The sequence below is a fragment of the Tursiops truncatus genome, chromosome 14 (genome assembly GCF_011762595.2).
Source record: "Tursiops truncatus isolate mTurTru1 chromosome 14, mTurTru1.mat.Y, whole genome shotgun sequence".
NCBI lineage: Eukaryota > Metazoa > Chordata > Mammalia > Artiodactyla > Delphinidae > Tursiops > Tursiops truncatus.
Genome location: NC_047047.1, coordinates 27,596,103 through 27,615,329, shown reverse-complemented (window position 1 = coordinate 27,615,329; position 19,227 = coordinate 27,596,103). Strand labels below are relative to the sequence as shown.

The 19,227-nt window shown below is 37.4% G+C and overlaps 1 protein-coding gene and 1 pseudogene across 13 annotated transcripts in view; one reads left to right on the top strand and one right to left on the bottom strand.

The window, feature by feature from the left end:
* EXOC6B (exocyst complex component 6B) overlaps window positions 1-19,227 on the bottom strand; it is a 710,711-nt gene that overhangs the window by 579,159 nt on the left and 112,325 nt on the right. The gene's annotated exons all lie outside the window — the stretch shown is intronic.
* Window positions 11,792-12,566, top strand: LOC117307909 (dnaJ homolog subfamily A member 1 pseudogene; annotated as a pseudogene).

The following is a 19,227-nucleotide window of genomic DNA, read 5'->3' as shown; positions in this document are numbered from 1 at the left end:
AAATAAGGATAATCTTTGACACATAAAATAGTGAAATGAATGTGTTATATAAGGAGAATACTATGTGATTACTAACAAGTTCCATATTCCTTTTCTATTATTCTTCCTTCTGTTTTACAACTCTGACTACACAAAGAAGTGTGTAGAATCTTCCTCTTCTGTTTTCGTAGAATTCTTTATCAATTAAGATTACTTTACATAAAATGAACCTTCCATTTAGTAACTGACCCAGTGAAACTCTAAGATAATCCTTGGAAAGAAATGGCATTCACTAAGATTGGTGGCTAACTACATTCCAGTTGCATTTTTCTCCCTGTGCAAAATATGCTACAAAAGCCCAGGAGAGGAAGTTAAGTGGAATCTTAGGTTTCACACTTCTTTTACATGAAGTCAATACTAATATCCTCAGGGCAAATCCTATTTGACCCTACCAAAACTCTAGCAAAGAGAAAAACAGATTATCAATCTCCCAACCCCAAACCACTCAAATAAAAGTTCTGTGGAAAATATCCTTTAGAAATAAGTATCTTCATGACTGAAACAGTGAGCTTTAATACCAGAGGAAAACAAAGAAACTGTATGAAATTCAACAAAAGCTCCAAAATAGTAGGCAAACAGCCAGCATTTTCTTTCTGTTCCCTGCATATTCTCCACCCTTGTTTCAAAAGAGTACAAAGGAGGAGAAGCATGAGGAGGAGGGGAGGACAAAATTTAACAAAGAAATAGGATACATGATAGAAAACACTTAAAAGCAAAACAGATCTGATGGTCTCACCTGGAAAACTGAAATATATCCATATGTATAGTGTTTGCTTTTTTTGTGTTTGTTTTTTATATAGAGTTTATAAAAGCAAGTTCTGAACAATAAAATGTATTTGTTTTCCCAACCCAGGATCTGCTCTACACAGTGCTTTTCTTTGCCTGTGAAGTTGTTCAACTTATGCTTCCCCACCTCAAATATAACCTGGGTGATAACAAAGTTCTATACTAAGTCCCCAAAGCCATCTTTTGGGCCATTCTGAGAAACAAAAGGATACTGCAAAGGATCAAACAATTCTTCATTCTCTAGAGCAGGGAATGAATGTGATGAAATACATCAATGTCTAGTGGGGTTATTTAAATCCATAAATCGATATAATTGTGGCTACTTTTTGTTGATATTTCATACCCACTCCACCTTTTGTAATCCCTAATATTTGTTCCCTCTGATCCACCCATGAATTAGAAGCCTGACTGATCTCTTTATTCACCCTCCTCTTTCTACCGATTTCTTCAATTCTTTCTCCTTCTTCGTTTTTTATTCCTGCATGTGTGCCACTTACCCTTCTTACTCCTCTAAATTCCTTACCTTTTCCTAACAAAATGTCTAAATCTCTTGAAAGAACTGATGGTCTCTCTATCCTAACTCATAAAAGTAGGGCAAGATGTCTAAGGAAATGTGACCTGAGATACTAATGTTGTTTATGTTCCCTCTGGGGAAGTGCTGATCTACACATAAGATAAAAATACATACTTCTTTTTAGAAAGAAATCCTGAGGAGATCTTGAACCTAAAAACCTCTGGACACAAACAAAAACCTCTGGACACAAACCTGCTTTGTAAAAGTTTGCTTCCTTCAACAATGACATTCATAAATCTCATCCCAAAGACCCATAAATCTAGCTTCAGAAGGTAGATAGTTCTTCCACCTCTGTCTTTAGTCCAAGTTAGGTTTTTAATAAATGTTCAATGGGAATGGCGAAGTGAAGGACATGGTAATAAGAACTATTATTTCCATGTGGATTTTGCTGTTGTTGTTTAAAGGAGAAGGAAAATAAAAAGGCTTTCGTTCCTGTTAAAATGCGATAGGAACAAAGAAGTTACTAAAGAATCCTGGATGCTCCACAGGCTGTGTATGTATTCGTGCCCAGAGTCACCTTTCCTTCTGCGGGCTTACATATTGCTGAGATAGAATTCAGCCCTTCCATTTGTAGCAAGACATTTCTCTGTATGTCATTTGGCAGATGCAGTTGTGGGGCTCTGCCAATTCACCCTGGAGCCCTCTATTTTAATCAGTATCACATAAAGTTTAACACATGCTTTGAAATGTGCACCAGATCCAAAGCTTTGCCTGGGGACGGGGGTGGGGGTGCTTGCTGCAAAAACACATACCATCGCAGCCGCTACTCCACAAGCAATTATCTTTCACCTTTGGCTGAACCAGGAGAACTGTCAACACCAGCACACTGCCAACCAGAAGAGAGGTTATGGGGTCAAAGCAGGAAAGAAGGTTGAATGCTTTAGGTTCAGCTTGGCTATTTGTTAATCCTGCTGGCTGCATGGAAGAAGCACTCTCCACAGTCACCAAGACACAGAAAAGCACACTATAAGAGAAGTAGCTGTGAGTACACCAGAATTTTAAAAACTCTTTTCAAGCAGTAAACTCTTTAGTAAAAGCACAAAACTCCAGCAGTACAATAGGACAATCATATATCAAAAGCTAAAGAACTCACATCAGCAAACTCTCATACATCAGGAAACTTCAACTGTGAACTGAGTTTTGTAGAAACAAAGGATTAAAACAAACCTCATATGTTAGACATAAACACTTGTTTTCATCTCCTATCTAAACATAAGTTTAAAATATTCAATATATTAAAATATTATTAAAGTTTCTTTGAATATGGAAACCAAAGGAAAGTTACCACTGATGATTAAACAAAAAAGACAATTACTAAAACAGAGATGGAAGGCCATTATCTCCCCAAGTTCCTCATACAAACCCCCAAAACACACACATACTGTTGATAAGATCTTCCCCAAATGCCAACTACAAAATATATGAATATTCTACCTCTTCCACAAGTACAATTAATCTCTTATAACCAGAATAACAGCCACATTTTATCCCATGTGCCATCTATGATCCATTTGTGAAAGATGGCCTAGATCACTGCTGGCTTAGTCCACTGAGAAGGACTCTAACTTAGTCTAGTACCGCGGCAAGACTGCCATGCTGAATCACTGATTTCTATCAGAGTGGACACTAACAGGCACAGATTTGTGGCACATAACTGTTCCACATCAGTTAGACTGATCGTCTCCAGAGTGGGGCGGTGTCTACCTGGAAGGTTATGCAAGAACAATACATTAGTACTTATATTTGTTTTTATCTTAAAAAAACAAAGAAACTAAGTTACTAATATTTGATTTAAGAAATGACACTGACACCCTCACTCTCTGACAAAGAGTCAAGTACCAGATGTGGAATTCACAATATATATACTGAGGAAAAACAGTGCAGAGTGGTTGATAGTAATACCCTCATTTGTTGATTTTCTTTCAGTTTATTGTGATGTGTTGCAGACTACATGTGCTCAGTTAAATAAAATTAGATTATACTATCTAGTTTTAGTTAAACTTGTAGAAAATGGGCAAATGGTTTTAATGTTTCCCTAGATATACACTGTGGTTTGAAATAATACTAAAAAATAGGGTTAACACCTGTCTTCATCCTGGTGTGGTAAGACCATTATAATATTGGTCCCCAAGAATCAAGCCTCCCTGTGTGCATGCCCCTTAGCAATGTGACTCCGCTGCTTCTATGAAGAGGTAAAGACCATTTCTCCATGCTCTTCAATCTGGACTGGCTTTGTTACTTGCTTTTGGCTAGCAGAAGGTGATGGACATTGCCAAATTCTGGACTCTGGGTCCTAAGAGGCCCAGCAGCTTCAGCTCTCTTTCTCTGTCTGAGCCCATGCTATGAGGAATGCTATGAGGAAGACCACCATGCTATGAGGAAGCTCAGTTTAGCCTACTATGGGGTGAGAGTTCAGGTACAGAACCAAGACAACAGCTGGCACCAACTGTCAGCTAACCACATGAGTGACTTCAAGGTGAGGACAGCAGACAAATGCATGGAATCATAAGAAAAAATACATCAGGGAATCCCCCGGTGGTCCAGTGGTTAGGATTCCACGCCTTCACTGCCAAGGGCGTGAGTTCAATCCCTGGTTGGGGAACTAAGATCCTACAAGCCACATGGCACAGCCAAAAAAAAAAAAAAAAAAAGCCGAGAATTAACATGAACAAACCTCTTTTTTAAGCCTCAGCTATGCCACTGAATAAATATTTTTTAAAAAGAAAAAATATATCAATATTATCTTTAAGCCATTAAGTTTTGAGGTAGTTTGTTAAGAGCAATTGATAGCTGATACACCTGGTAAGAGCCCCCTGTCAAATATATCATGTGGCAAATATAAGGATGATCAAAGCAGATCTGACCGAAAATAACACCCCAAATTTGAAATATAAAAATGACTATTTGAAAGGGGAATTTAAATGCATTATTAACAATGACTCTCTCCCTAAATATACATCCTGCCCAGAGACAGTAGCTAATAAGAGTAGTACATATGTATACCACTTATAAGAAATAACATATACATATATAAGGTATATATGCACAAAAATGTTTTACTGAAGGCAGTCCATAATCAAAAAAGTTTAGAACCATATGTGTATTACTACTGAAATTAATATACATATATAATTTTTAAATACAAATATACAGCTACTGGGTATAAATGTTCAATTTCGTTTGAAGATAAGGGTGTCAAATTTTTTGGAAAAGTTTCAGTGAGCTGTCATGCTCTAGTACGTGTAGTAAAAGTTGAAAAAAGAGCCTCATCAAGCTATTTAGTCCACCTCTATTTCCAGACATTACAAGCTCCAAACTATCCCAGGAAGTAAGAATCTCCATGGTTCTAATATTCTGCTTTTACTAATACAATGCATTTTTACTTTACAATATTATGAATCCTCCCCCCATCCCACAATATTTTACTTACTATGCTACTTACTACACTTAGATTACCACCCAACTATCAAATTCCTTAGCATCGCAGATTTCTATCTTGGATGAACAGTGATATCTTTCAATAAGACAGGAAATATGGAAGAAAAGCATTGGATGGTTTGGTGACAGGGAGAGGGATTACAGTGGTAAAGCCAATGAAAGGGAGACCTGAGCATGTCAACTGTAAAGTGGAAGGAGTCAGTGAAAGGGAAAGGTTGAAGAAAAAAGGAAGGAAGAGAAAGATGGAACATTTGACAGAACAAAGAAATAAGACTGAGCACAAGTGGAAGAAACAGTCTTAAACAGGAGGAATAGCCTCTTCCTCTGAAACTGGAATTGAAGCAATAAAGAATGGTGGAAACATATAATTAAGCAGTAAGAGTACTGAAAGCCAAGCAAATTTCTGCTTAAAAGTCCTGTTTCTCTAGGACATCGGTTAAGGTACAGAAAAAAGGAGTATTTTCTCTATGAAGAAAAAGGTGAATCTTCACCGAAGTATTATAAAATGCCTTTTTATGTCTACTGAATATGACCAATTTTAAGTGTAAGTCATACTGAATATGCCATTTTAAGTTTACTCATATTATGCTATCACTAGCTATTTCAAGTTAAAATTTATTTTCATTGTTATTTTGCCCTTCTCTATTTCTTCTGTAGTACCTATACAACAGAAGTAAGAAGAAAAAAGAAGTAACAAAAGCACAGGAGAAATCACAGGCAAACCAAAGTTTGGAAATACAACCTTATCCAACTTTCACAGTATACAATATAGGTCAACGTATTCTCAGACACCTATCTACTATCTAAACTGGGCAAGTCAGAAAAATTTACCAACATCTTGAATCTACCTGTCAGTGTGTTAGTAAAAATAGCATCCATTTTCACTAATGATGTAAAATTGAACTGTGAGACTGTTATAATTTTATTCAAGCTTTTCCACTATGTATTCTTCACAAACCATGATGAAACTAGAAAAGGAGCATCTCAGAATACACTACTGAATCTAATACTCATACTGGATCTTAACAGTCCAGATGGCTCCCACAAGGATATATTTCACAGAGTACTCAAATCCTCTGACATTTTATGAAAAATTTGTGTCCACACAATAATTTTTCTGAGGAGAGGGTTCATGACTTTCATTGGATTCTCAAAAGGTTTACGTCCCTAAAATGTTTAAGAACTACTGCTATAGATATCTCTCCTCTCCACTGTTAAAAGACCAACTCTGCTTTAAAGACTTACCAAGAAAGACAAACATAACACATGCCCAGATAGACCACAGCCTCTTCATCAGGGCAGCTAAGAGATTCATATGTTTAACAAACTGAGGAGAGCTGAAGTCATTCTGTTGGAAAGTAGGCCGTACTATTTTTTGACATTTGCTTGTTTTCTTATATGGGAAGTAAGGGAAAGGTACAAATTAATAACAGACTTCAGCCTAAGTCAAAAAATAAGATTATAGTACCGAAAAAAAAGATACTCCTTATCCTTAAATTCTTTGACACCAGAATAAAATCACCATACTCAAGGGCACAACCCTCAAAAGAAGATTAAGACCACCACGGTTCAAGCCAGCAAGTAATTACACGAAAAACAAAACCTAAGGTAAAAATATAGCTTTCTATTTGTCTTGTTAGTTACAAAGACTACAAAAATACACACACACACACACACACACACACACACACACACAGACTAGAAATACTTTCAGAGAATAAGGGCTACTCCAGTTGTTGCTTCTGAACAAATTTCTCAAGGAAACTAAAGAAGAGAAAAACCTATCTATAAAATTCAAGAACTACAATCTATTTCTTATTAAATTAAAAAGCTATTGTGTGAATTCCGGTTTTGCTTTTCGCCTTTTTTTCTTCCCTGGAAAGAGATCGCAAGTTCCTCAACACATATATAAAAGATTTTATTTGTTCAGTCAGTACTGGAGCACAAATCATAAGCTTTTAATTCACTGGTTACAGGGTTTCAGTTTTAGAAGATGAAAAAGTCCTGAAGATGGATGGTGGTGATGATTGTACAACAGTGTGAATGTACTGATTAATGCCACAAAACCGTACGTTTTAAAATGATTTAAGAAGGTAAATTTTATGTTATGAATATTTTACCAAGAAAAAATAGCACTGGTATACAGAAGTGAGAAAGTTTCACTGGAGGAGAATCAAGATAAAATTATACCTAAGTGAAAAAGTTTCAGCTGGTTCTTCAAAGATAATTTGCAACCCGAGATATCAAAATTGAACATAACAGTTACAGGTTTCATCAGCAAATTAAGAGCCTAAGAAGACCAGGAAAATATTAAAACTCTTACAATATCCATGGAAATTCTCTGTCCTTAAATGCAAAAGTGCCCTGCCAAAGGAAAAAAAAGTGTATGTATGTATAATATAACAAAAATTTGCTGAATGCCTAGTTTGTACAAAGCAGTGTGCTAGGTTCTATGCGAACAATAAGATGAAGCCAATTCAGACATATGCCCTCGAGAAAATGCCAGTAAATGATTATCATCTTAGTTCCACTTCCTGAACTCTATCCTAGCTATAGGTTCCCCTCCTCCAAACAAGTGTCCCAGATCCCTTTTATTACCTAGTATTCTACAAGTGAGTCCTCTGTGATTTATGGTGGTGTGCCACAGAACACATCTTAAGCACTGGCATTGCAAGACTTTAAAAATAAGGGCTCTTAAATTCCCTACTTCCTTCCCAATCTCATTAACATCTCAACTGGTATAGGGTAATCATCTCCCCTGACAGCCCACCCTGATTTGTAAAACAGAATTTTCTCAATTTTAAAAATTTCCAAATACTTAAACATTTATATAAAGATCCATTATCACTGTTCTGTTTTAATAGCTAACCACACTAGAGGCCTCAATGGTTGGCTGACTTCTGAGTTTAAGCAAACACACACATGCAAGTAGGCACTACAACATGACAAGGCCTTTTCTTTCCCCCCAGACAACTGCCCCAATCTGCAGAGCATTTTCTCCTCTGCATGCACACACAAAGTAATAATTGAAAGCTGTTCTAAATCTGCTGTAGATGTGCAATTAGAAAATTATGTCAGGAAGGTAAAGTAGCCTGAACTTGTCAACAAAACAACTTTTTTGCAAGCTTTCAAAACAAATAAAATGTAGTCGGTTGAAAACTTCCGGCTCACAGTATAAACTCTTGCCACTGCTTTGTTCAATAGCCTCTCACAAAGAACAAAGAACAAAAGAGTCTATGAGTGAAAAATTCACCTCTAATGATCTAACCACTTCCCATACTTCCCAGTCCAGAGTTTTATTCCCTAGCCATCTTGGTGCAGGCATTTATCCATTCACCTCCTAATGAAGACAGAAAGAATTCATCCCAGTACAGTCAGGTTCAGAGGTCATAAAGCCTCTAAAGCTTAGAATCACATAGACCTAAAAAAGCAGCAACTTAGGTGGTCATCTGTCACTATTCAATTGCAAAAATTTAATTTTTCTGCGTTTTTAGTTTGGGGTTCATTTCTCTGTTGAGATCCTAAACAAGAAGGAGTAAGAGAAATGTCACATTCTCAATCAGTGAGATAATAATTAGCAATAATTAATTAACTGAAGTTTCTGGTAGTCCTCATTACCTGTTCAATATGCTTCCCAACCTATACTTTTGATAAACTTCATGACCAATGGCCAAGGGGTTAGGAATAGAGAGATGGTTTGACTACAAAGGGGTAGCACAAAGGAATTTGGGGGGGTGATGGAATTGTTCTGTTTGTGGTGGTGTTTACGTGAATCTATGCATGTTTAAAAAGTTATGGACACCAAAAGAAAGATATATTGTATGTAAATATTTTTAATTTTGAAGCTACTCTAGGGTTACTTGCTAAAACTTTTTAGCAGGGAGATCTAGTAGGATGTGAGAAAATAGATTCCTCTTGTTCTAGAACATCCTTAGGTCCACATCTCTGGCCCTCCTGAATATATTTGAATATTTCTTTTTCTTCCTTTCTTTTTATTTCCTCACATACCAGTTCCCTTACCATTATTTTGATGGAGTTTTTTTGCTCAGTAAAGAAAACATCTGGCAGAGGACAAGAATAAAGCACTCACTGAGAGCACAACAATCCTAGGAATTCTCAACTGGATTTCTCCAGGGCCAGTAAGAACTATCCCCCAGGTCAAAGGGCACACCACGGGGATTCGGGGAGGGCTCTAAATCCAAACCTCAAACTTGGCTCCACTACACTCTGCACACGTGGCAGGCATCTAGAATTGTCAAAAGGGAAGTACAGCATACCAGTAAACTGACTTGTTCATACCAAGAAGTATCAGCACAGGAGATGAGAAAATACACTGAGCTCAGAGTATAGCTCAATCTAGTAACTGAGAAACACGATCACCACATGCATAGTGAAGTTACTTCAAGAGACTGTAGAAAGACTAAGAACCCAAAATACAATTTCCATCAACAAAATAAAGATATCCATTTAAGTCTCACTAATTTCTAAGGTCTGAATTGCCCATTTAAGCAGATGTAAGGTTTGGTTTCTCACTGACATTAAAGCAATTATTGCAATATAGTACAAAAAACAAAACAAACAAAAACCCTGCATTTCTTAACACTGAAGCCTGAAAAAAATAAGGAAAACCTTCAGGTTAAAAAAAATTTTTTTCCCTCTAAAAGTAGTGGCTCATGCTTTCCCAAATCAGTTTGTTTAAAACTACTTATGAAAAAAATGTAGTTGCAATGATTTAATGAGAAGATGGAGAGGCAGAAAGACAGCTGGTATTAAGCTATCAATACCCAAGCTACCCCAACTGAAGACTAATTGCCTGATAAAATCACATAGATCTCAAAACAAAAAAATCCAAAAATGCCATATTTATTAAGTGCCTACTGTGTGTCTAAGTACTTTACATACATGATCTTATTAGACACATTAATAAAAGAGGAAAATAAGGCTTAGATTAAGTGTTTTGCCCATTATAAGTGAGAAGTTTCAACCCAGCTTTCTTGACTCCAAACCTATGCTCTTTAATATTGAAGACACTACAAAAGAAATTTTCTACAAGAAAGACTTGACTACGAATGGATATGAGCTAATTTTCTCTAAAAATTATTACAAAGAGAGTTGACTGCTGCTCTGTATTCTCTATTATCACTACAACTGCATGACAAAGATAAGGTAAGGCACCACCTCTCCTAGTCTGCAATTAGTGCAAGCCAAGTTGATAATAAGTAAATGCCTATGGTCCTTGAGAGAGTCAGCAATGGATCCAGTCTCCTTTCTCCCATTTAAGGGTCTACATTCTAAGACCACTATCTCGAAGTGTTCTTATAACCAATATAATCAAACTCAACCTTTTTAAAGTAAAAGTAGCTTTGATTGGTGCTAATGCCTCTTTGATTATAACATTTTATAACTCATAATTCTCCTACTTATAAAACGTTACAGTAATTTTTATAGTCAATTACATGAGACCAATTTTCTTGGGTATTAATGATCCCTGCTAGCCCAATGAAAGCATTAAAAAATAAAAGACAGTTGAAATGACCAAATGGCCAGATCTCTATGAGATCTATTTTATAAAATGATATTAAACAGATCTAAACTTGGGGTAAAGAAGCACGAAATGTGAGAAAGCGTTCGCCAAATTTAAGATGCAGTTCAAACAGTAGAATAAATTACTATCTGTAGGCAGGGCCCAAGGATTAATCACATTTAAGTAAAAATATGCAAGACTTAACAACCATTTTAAAACATGTCTTTAGTGTCCTTGTTTGCTTTGTACATTCACTGTGTTAATATAAGATTAGATATTAGAATCTAATTAGAATTACTAGTGAAAGCATATCAGAACATCAAGAAAATCTGAGATCTGGGAAGAACCAGAACTGATGAGTTCTTATCCTTGAATTTAAACCCTTTAAAAATGTCAAACTTGGAACTGTTCTTTAGACCAAAGAACCATTATCCACACAGCTAAACATACACATAATAGAGAGCAAATACCACGATTCTCAAACTTTATTATGGTTTCAGATCTTATATCATGGTTGACTTTTTAAAATAAAGATTCTCAGTTGGGGTGGTCAGCATGTAAGGCTGCTCAAGATGAAGCTGAATTCTCAGGTCTTACAAGCAGGATTTCTAGAACTAAGAGAGAGGCAAACAGAGAAAGAGAAAGAGAGAGAGAAAAAAAAAAGAGAGAAATAGAGAAAAAATAAGAGAAGAAAAAGGAAAGGAAATGGAGAGGGGGACCCCAACCATATAAAGAGATGCAAGTAAAAGAGAAGCAAGTCTTTGTTTTAAAATATCTATTCCATATTTCAATCATGCAGTTGTTATATCTGACTTGAGAAAACATCATCCATACACAAGCAGAGTAAGATAGTACGCTCCTCGAAAAGGCAGAGGAGTGGCGGCTGCCCGAGCTGCGCACCACAACGTGCTCCTTCCCGCTCCCCCACGCCGGCACCGGCCCACTGACCCCCTCATCTCACCGACTGTAGAAAACGGTGAAAGAAACCACTTATGATGTTTTGGGGGTCAAACCCAATGCCACCCAAGAAGAACTGAAAAAGGCTTACAGGAAACTGGCCTTGAAGTACCACCCTGATAAGAATCCAAATGTAGGAGAGAAGTTTAAACAGATTTCTTAAGCTTTCGAAGTGCTCTCTGATGCAAAGGGAATTATATGACAAAGGAGGAGAACAGGCAATTAAAGAAGGTGGAGCAGGTGGTGGTTTGGGCTCCCCCATGGACATCTTTGATATGTTTTTTGGAGGAAGAGGCAGGATGCAAAGAGAAAGGAGAGGTAAAAATGTTGTGCATCAACTCACAGTAACCTTAGAAGATTTATGGTGCAAAAAGAAAACTAGATCTGCAAAAGAATGTGATTTGTGACAAATGTGAAGGCCGAGATGCTAAGAAAGGAGCAGTAAAGTGCTTCTCAATTGCCGAGGTACTGGAATGCAAATAAGAATTCATCAAATAGGACCTGGAATGGTCCAGCAAATTCAGTCTGTCTGCATGGAGTGCCAGGGCCATGGGGAGCAGATCAGTCCTAAAGATAGATGTAAAAGCTGCAATGGAGGGAAGGTAGTTTGAGAGAAGAAAATTCTAGAAGTTCACATTAACAAAGGCATGAAAGATGACCAGAAGATAACATTCCACGGTGAAGGAGACACCAAGAACCAGGACTGGAGCCAGGAGATATTATCATCATTTTAAATCAGGAGGACCATGCTGTTTTTACTCGACGAGGAGAAGACCTTCTCATGTGTATGGACATACAGCTGGTTGAGGCATTGTGTGGCTTCCAAAAGCCAATATCTACTCTTGACAACTGCACCACAGTCATCACTTCTCATCCAGGTCAGACTGTCGAGCGTGGAGATATCAAGTGTGTGCTAAATGAAGGCATGCCAATTTATCGTAGACCACATTAAAAGGGTCGCATCATCGATGAATTTAAGGTAAACTTTCCTGAGAATGGCTTTCTCTCCCCTGATAAACTCTCTTTGCTGGAAAAACTCCAACCTGAGAGGAAGGAAGTGGAAGAGACTGATGAAATGGACCAGGCAGAACTAGTGGACTTTGATCCAAATCAGGAAAGACAGTGCCACTACAATGGAGAAGCATATGAGGATGATGAACATCATCCTCAGGGTGGTGTTCAGTGTCAGACCTCCTAATGGGGCCAGTGAATAACACTCACTGCTGGCATTTTATTTGCAGTAGTGATTGAGTGAAGAACTATAATCATAATATGCTCACTACTTGCTATTGTTGGTTTTAATATTCAACTATAGTAGTGTTTTAAAAGTTAAATGAAGAATAAACTCAAATATAAAAGCGCTGACTTTGCCCTGTATGTATGATGACTTCAGTGTGCAAGATAAGTTGAATACTTGTAAAAACTACTTTAAAAAATTTCCCCTAGCATTTGTTAGGCCATACTTTGTAACTGATTTCAGCTATGTACATGGAATAGCTTAGACTGAAATGCCAGGTATATGTATTGACTTCAGTGTATGACCCTTAATTGTTCAGCTATGAAGTTAAAACTGGATTTAACTGGCAGTCAGAGAATTTGTAGAGAAGTGTTGGTCTGTACAGTGGTATTAAGTGGGATTCATTGTGATGCCTCTGCCTTTATTCTATTGCCTCAACTGTTACTTGAAGATGGCATGCTATATAATTTAATTTAGCCTGTGGTATCAGTGATAGAAATGATACCTTTCTAAAGAAGGGGTTTATCATATAACATGCTGCTTCTTGAGGGCTTGCATTTGTTGAACTGCATTCCCTTCTGCTGGGCCATCTTTTTTTAATATATCTAGTTATTGGTCCTGGTTACTTTTTTTTTTTTCCTTCTCTTTGGACCACAGTAAGCCTTAAGAGTAGTGACTTCTGGAGCAGGGTAACTTAGAGGCTGGAGTGATAAGACCTTTACATGAAGAAGTAATTTGCATGTATGAGTTAGGAAGGTGTTTTGCAGGTATATTACAGGCTTACTTTAAACCATTTAACTTATGCTCCAAAGAAACTGTAATTTAATGTTGGTAGTATAGCAAACTATGAATAGCTTTAATTGTATGTTTAAAGTCATATTCTCACAAGCTTAAATCTGGATATCAGAATTAAGCAATTCTTGAAATGTATGAATCTCTCCTTAATATACTGATTACAAAGCAAAAAAAAGAAAGAATACTAGTTCGTTCAGACCTGTAGTGAGAGATCACTACCTATTAAACATAAACTTTAATAGTTCATTCCAATGAGATGAAAATACATCTTGCTTCCATTCATCATTTAGAAAGGCAGAGAGAGGCTGTGTCTGAACAGATCTTAACTTCATCTGATAATGGGAATTCCCTGGTGGTCCAGTGGTTAGGACTCCGTGCTTCTACTGCCAAGGGCCCGGGCAAGCTGCGCTGTGCGGCCAAAAATAAATAAGCAAATAAATAAAGGCTTGGGGCTTCCCTGGTGGTGCAGCGGTTAAGAATCTGCCTGCCAATACAGGGGACACGGGTTCAAGCCCTGGTCTAGGAAGATCCCACACGCCACGGAACAACTAAGCTCATGCGCCACAACTACTGAGCCTGCGCTCTAGAGCCCGCAAACCACAACTGCTGAGCCCACGCACCACAACTACTGAAGCCCACATGCCTGGAGCCCTGCTCCGCAACTAGAGAAGCCACCGCAATGAGAAGCCCGCTCACCCCAACTAGAGAAAGCCCGCGCGCAGCAACAAAGACCCAATGCAGCCAAAAATAAATAAATAAATAAAATTTGAAAATAAAGGCTTTTTAAAAAATAATAATAAACTTAATCTGATAATAAAGACAATAAAGTGGTTGTTCTTGGCCCCCTGTACAGTAATATTTAACAGCACTTAGGCTGTATATTTACATATTATATTTAAGGCATCATTTTAAATAACCTTTCATATCATTGCATATTTCAGAGGCTAAATTATATAATAAAAACACAAACAGGTAGCATCTTATTTATGTCAATAAGATCAATTCATTTCCACCTGATAAGTTAGATTGAAAGTGCTGGTCTCAAGTTCAAGTCAAAAGTGAGTTCAGGGGGCTTCCGTGGTGGCGCAGTGGTTGAGAGTCCGCCTGCCGATGCAGGGGACGCAGGTTTGTGTCCCGGTCTGGGAAGATCCCACATGCCACGGAGCGGCTGGGCCCGTGAGCCATGGCCGCTGAGCCTGCGCGGCCGGAGCCTGTGCTCCGCAACGGGAGAGGCCACAACAGTGAGAGGCCTGCATACCGCAAAAAAAAAAAAAAAAAAAGTGAGTTCAGTGACCTGAATTTCATTTCCACATTAGTGTGGTACAATTTTTCATGATACTTGGAGGCTGCAGGAAATCCCAGGAATATTGTAACGGAATGAAGTTCAGTTATTGTACGAACTACCGAAGAAAAACTTCATAGTGTAGGTCATTTTCCTTTATTGTAAATTTAACAGAAAGTTAACACTGGCTCTCTCCCACAAAACTCTGAGGCCAAGTCAAATTATATGTAAGCTAGCCTATCAGCACTACTTTCCTTCACTGCTCTTTTAACTCCCTCTTTCCCCATCTTCTCCTGCAGCAGCACAGGGACTACTCATTCACCAGAACACATGCCCAAGTATGAAATGAGTGTGAACCTGCAACAGTGGCAGGGGTGAGGTAGTGTGACATTTTGCAACCAAAGGAAGGTATTGAAGAACTCATATTCTCTTCTGAACAATGGTAAATATTTAACTTAAGAATTCAAGGCAAGGGAAAGAGAACATTCTGGTGATCACAAATTTGCAACCTTTATCATCACTTTCAAGATTTTTATATTTTTTTTAATTTGCTTTGTTGCCTATTAAATCAAATTTATCTGTTCACTTCTTTAATAAGGCACACAATACAACAGAGATTTGAATGGACCTCAGTTTAAGTTACAACTAACAAATAATTCCTTTCCCACCTTGTTACAGCTATGAATCTGAAGACTGGAGACTCCTCAATTACCCACATAAAACAGAAAAGAAAATCAATAATGCCATAGATAGGTATAAATAGTCCCTTAAATAAGGGAACGCTTCCTCTGTACCCTGAGAGTTGGAACATTTACTACCTCATATCCAGTCCACCAACAAATCCCATGTTATACACATACACCTAATCTGACTTAAGTTTCTCTTCTTTTTGTGTGTGTTCAATATATCTTCCCTAAGTTATACATGCAAAACTATGCACAGTTAAGTTATACATAAAGAGTTTATTATGAGAAACAACCGTTTCCTCCTCTCCTCTTTCTCCCCAAATCCTGCTCCCCAGAAGCAACCACTCTTTTGATGCTTACATCTTTATCTCTACATACCATGCTTATGTGTGCTACTGCTTACTTCTGTAGGTTTTTTTAATTGTGGTAAAATTTATGACATAAAATTTTCCATTTTAACCATTTTTAACTGTACAGTTCTGTGCCATTAGGTACATTCACCTTGTTGGACAACCATCACCACCACCCATCTTCAGAACTTCTTCATCTTCCCCAACCAAAACTCTGTACCCATTAAACATTAACTCCTCATCCCTTTTACTGCTAGCCCCTGGAAACCATCATTCTACCTTCTGTCTTTATGAATTTGACTACTTCAGAACCTCAGATAAGTGGAACTATACAATATTTGTCCTTTCATGCCTGGCTTATTTCACTTAGCGTAATGTCTTCAAGGTTCATTCATGTTGTAGCATGTGTCCAAATTTCCTTTTTTAAGGCTAAAAAATATTCCATTATATGTATATACCACATTTTGTTTATCCATCCATCAATGGACACTAGGATTGTTTCTGCCTTTTGGTTATTGTGGGGTTTTTTAGTTCTAAGCATTATCTATTGACTTTCCACCATGGAAGACGGGGGTTTAAGGTCTCTTTCACATTCCTTTTTTTTTTGCGGTACGCGGGCCTCTCACTGTTGTGGCCTCTCCCGTTGCGGAGCACAGACTCCGGACACGCAGGCTCAGCGGCCATGGCTCACAGGCCTAGCCGCTCCGCGGCATGTGGGATCTTCCCGGACAGGGGCACGAACCCGCATCCCCTGCATCGGCAGGCGGACTCTCAACCACTGTACCACCAGGGAAGCCCTCTTTCACATTCTTAACACACCAGCACCAAATATCTGTGCAGTGTCCATTCACATATCCCTCTACAACAGAGATAAACCAATGGATTAATTACCTATATTAACTTTTAGCATTTAATTATTATAACTGTGTAAATGCAATACATAGCCAAGCCATATAAGATATTGTTTTTAACCTCTAAAGACATTTAGGATTTTCACTTTGACCTCTGGCTTCTGAAAATTCACAATATGGCTTTATATAAGCCTCTTTTCATGCCTTTTGTTGGATACTTGGTGGGTCCTTTAATCTGCATGTTCATGTCTTAGAATTTTGGGAAATTTTCCCATATTATTTCTGTGATGAATTCCTTCCCTTCATTTTTGCTTTATTTTTCTAAAATGCTTAGTATTCAAATGCTGGATCGCCTAGACTGCCCCTTAATATTCTTATATCTTTTCTATTTCCCATGTTCTATCTCTTTTTCTTTTTACTCTTCTCTCTGGAATATATTTTTAACTTTATTTTCCAAACCCTCCTTTAAGCGTTTTCTGCTATCATATTTTTAATTTCTAAAATTCTTTTTGTTCTCTGCACTTCTCCTTTTATGCAGCATTCTGATCTTGCTTTTTACATGTAATTTATTTTCTATTATCTTTCTAATGCTACTGACGATAGTTTGGGTTTTTTTGCCTTTTAGGTTCTCCTCTTCTTGCATAGTCCCTATCTTCTCCAAGTTGCTTCTTTGTATGTGTTTGTTCTGACTCTACTTTCATGTTAGAATCTTTTCTCAAATATCTGCTGATCCTTAGCCATCCGCTCAAATATTAAATTGGGAAACTAAAAAGCTGACTGAATGTACATCAGTCTAGTCTACTGTGGCCTTCAAAGTGATCTGACTTGCCCTTTTTACTAGGGACTACTCAGTGGACATATCTTTAGGATACTTCTCTTGGGCTAATCATATTATTCAGAGTATTCAGATTATCTTCCAATCTCACACCTGAAGGGTATAAGCCTGGTTCTGGGAACCAAATCAGAAAAGAGGGCTGTGAGATTTAGGATAAATCTCAGTATTTAGTATATAAACTTTCACTGTTTTCAGTTTGTGTCTATTGTTCTCTGATCTTCAGCTAGAGTTGAGATCAGGTAGTTAACTGATAGGAAAAAGCTGGGTAAGGAATCCAGATGTCTAACTGGTTCTGAAATAGACATTCAACCAATCTTCCTGTTTGGCCATCAATTTTACCCCCTTTCCCTGATGCCAGCAATTTCTTAAACATAGGGGTTCTGCAAAACACTAAAAATTGGGTTGTTCTCATTTTCTTCTACTACTGGTTTAGGACTGAGTTTTCTTGGATATGTTAGGACAATTATCACACATCTTTTTACTTTCCAATTTCCAAAAAATGTTGCTATCACCTGCTCTCCTAGAGTCTTTATGTTTGGGAGCTCGTGTTTTTTAAAAAAATTCCCTTAGCTGTTGTTTTTATGAGTTTGGAGAGGTGGAAGATAGAAATATATGTGTTCGACCCACTATCTTTAACAAGAAGTTAATTTGATCACTTCTTAGTACCTCCACAGTATTTTCAGATAGTTTCAAAATCCATTCAAAGTGCAATTTTAATGTTTTCATATACTTAAGAATATAATTGGAATAAGCGATATACCTTAGAATATTAAAAAAAAGGATGGCTTTTCCTGAAAAATGTTAAGGTGTAGGTACATTAAATTTAATTAAATACACAATTAAGAGTAATTAATTGATTTATTAACTATCTACTATGACCAAGCACTATGCTAGCAAGGTGCTGAAGATATAAAGGTAAAAAACATACCTCTGTCCTTACAGAGACCATAAACTGGTTGGGAAGACAGATAAGTAAAGCAGCAGTCATGCTAACAGCATTCCCTAGTGCCATGAGATGCTACCTTGGAGGGCCCTAGTGGCTCTCTACCTTCCCCATTCTCAAAGCTTAGCAATGAACTGGTAAAACTAGTTACTAACTCAATAGACTGAGTCAGCTCATCTGAAGAATACTAAGTCTCTTTAGCTAATCTAAGAGGCATTGATAGAATTCCCCTAGCCAAGTCATTTCTCTGACCAGCAAGGATCCACCTAGTACATATTGACTAGATGTTCTTGCCCTTCTCCCAGCTTCCCTATCAATATTACAAGAGCAGGGTCCTTCTCCTGAGGCATGTCCCACTGTTTATACAGCAAAGTTGAACCCATCAGGCCCCTCCACAAAATGACAGGAAGATGGTATTCTCAGGCACTGTTCTGACCTTTCTGCCTATCAGGTTTACTGAGGAAAAGTTACTTTATACCTATATGGCATAATACTAATGTGTGTGTGTCTATGCCTCTTGTATAACACTACCTTTATCACTTATTAAATTCTTATACTATACATTTGGGTCAATTTCTGAACTTGTATTCTGTTCTACTCAGCAGTTTATTCTTATGATACCATATTGTTTTAAATTAAGTATTACTGCTTTCTAGTACAAGCCAAGGCTCAGTAAAAGGAATATTCTCAAAAGAATTTAATCTTAAAATAACTGAAACATATATATATATATGCATATATGTAGTATATTTGTGGGAGATGGTGTAAGTATTGCAATAGCTGCTGTTCCTCTAAAGTAATGGTCTATTTTAGGATGAGCACACTAAAAATCCATGTTCACAAATTATACTGAGAACCCATATGACAATTTTCTCTTAGAATTTAATAACAAGAAAATTTCTCCTGATAAGCTGGTATGCTTTGCTTAGC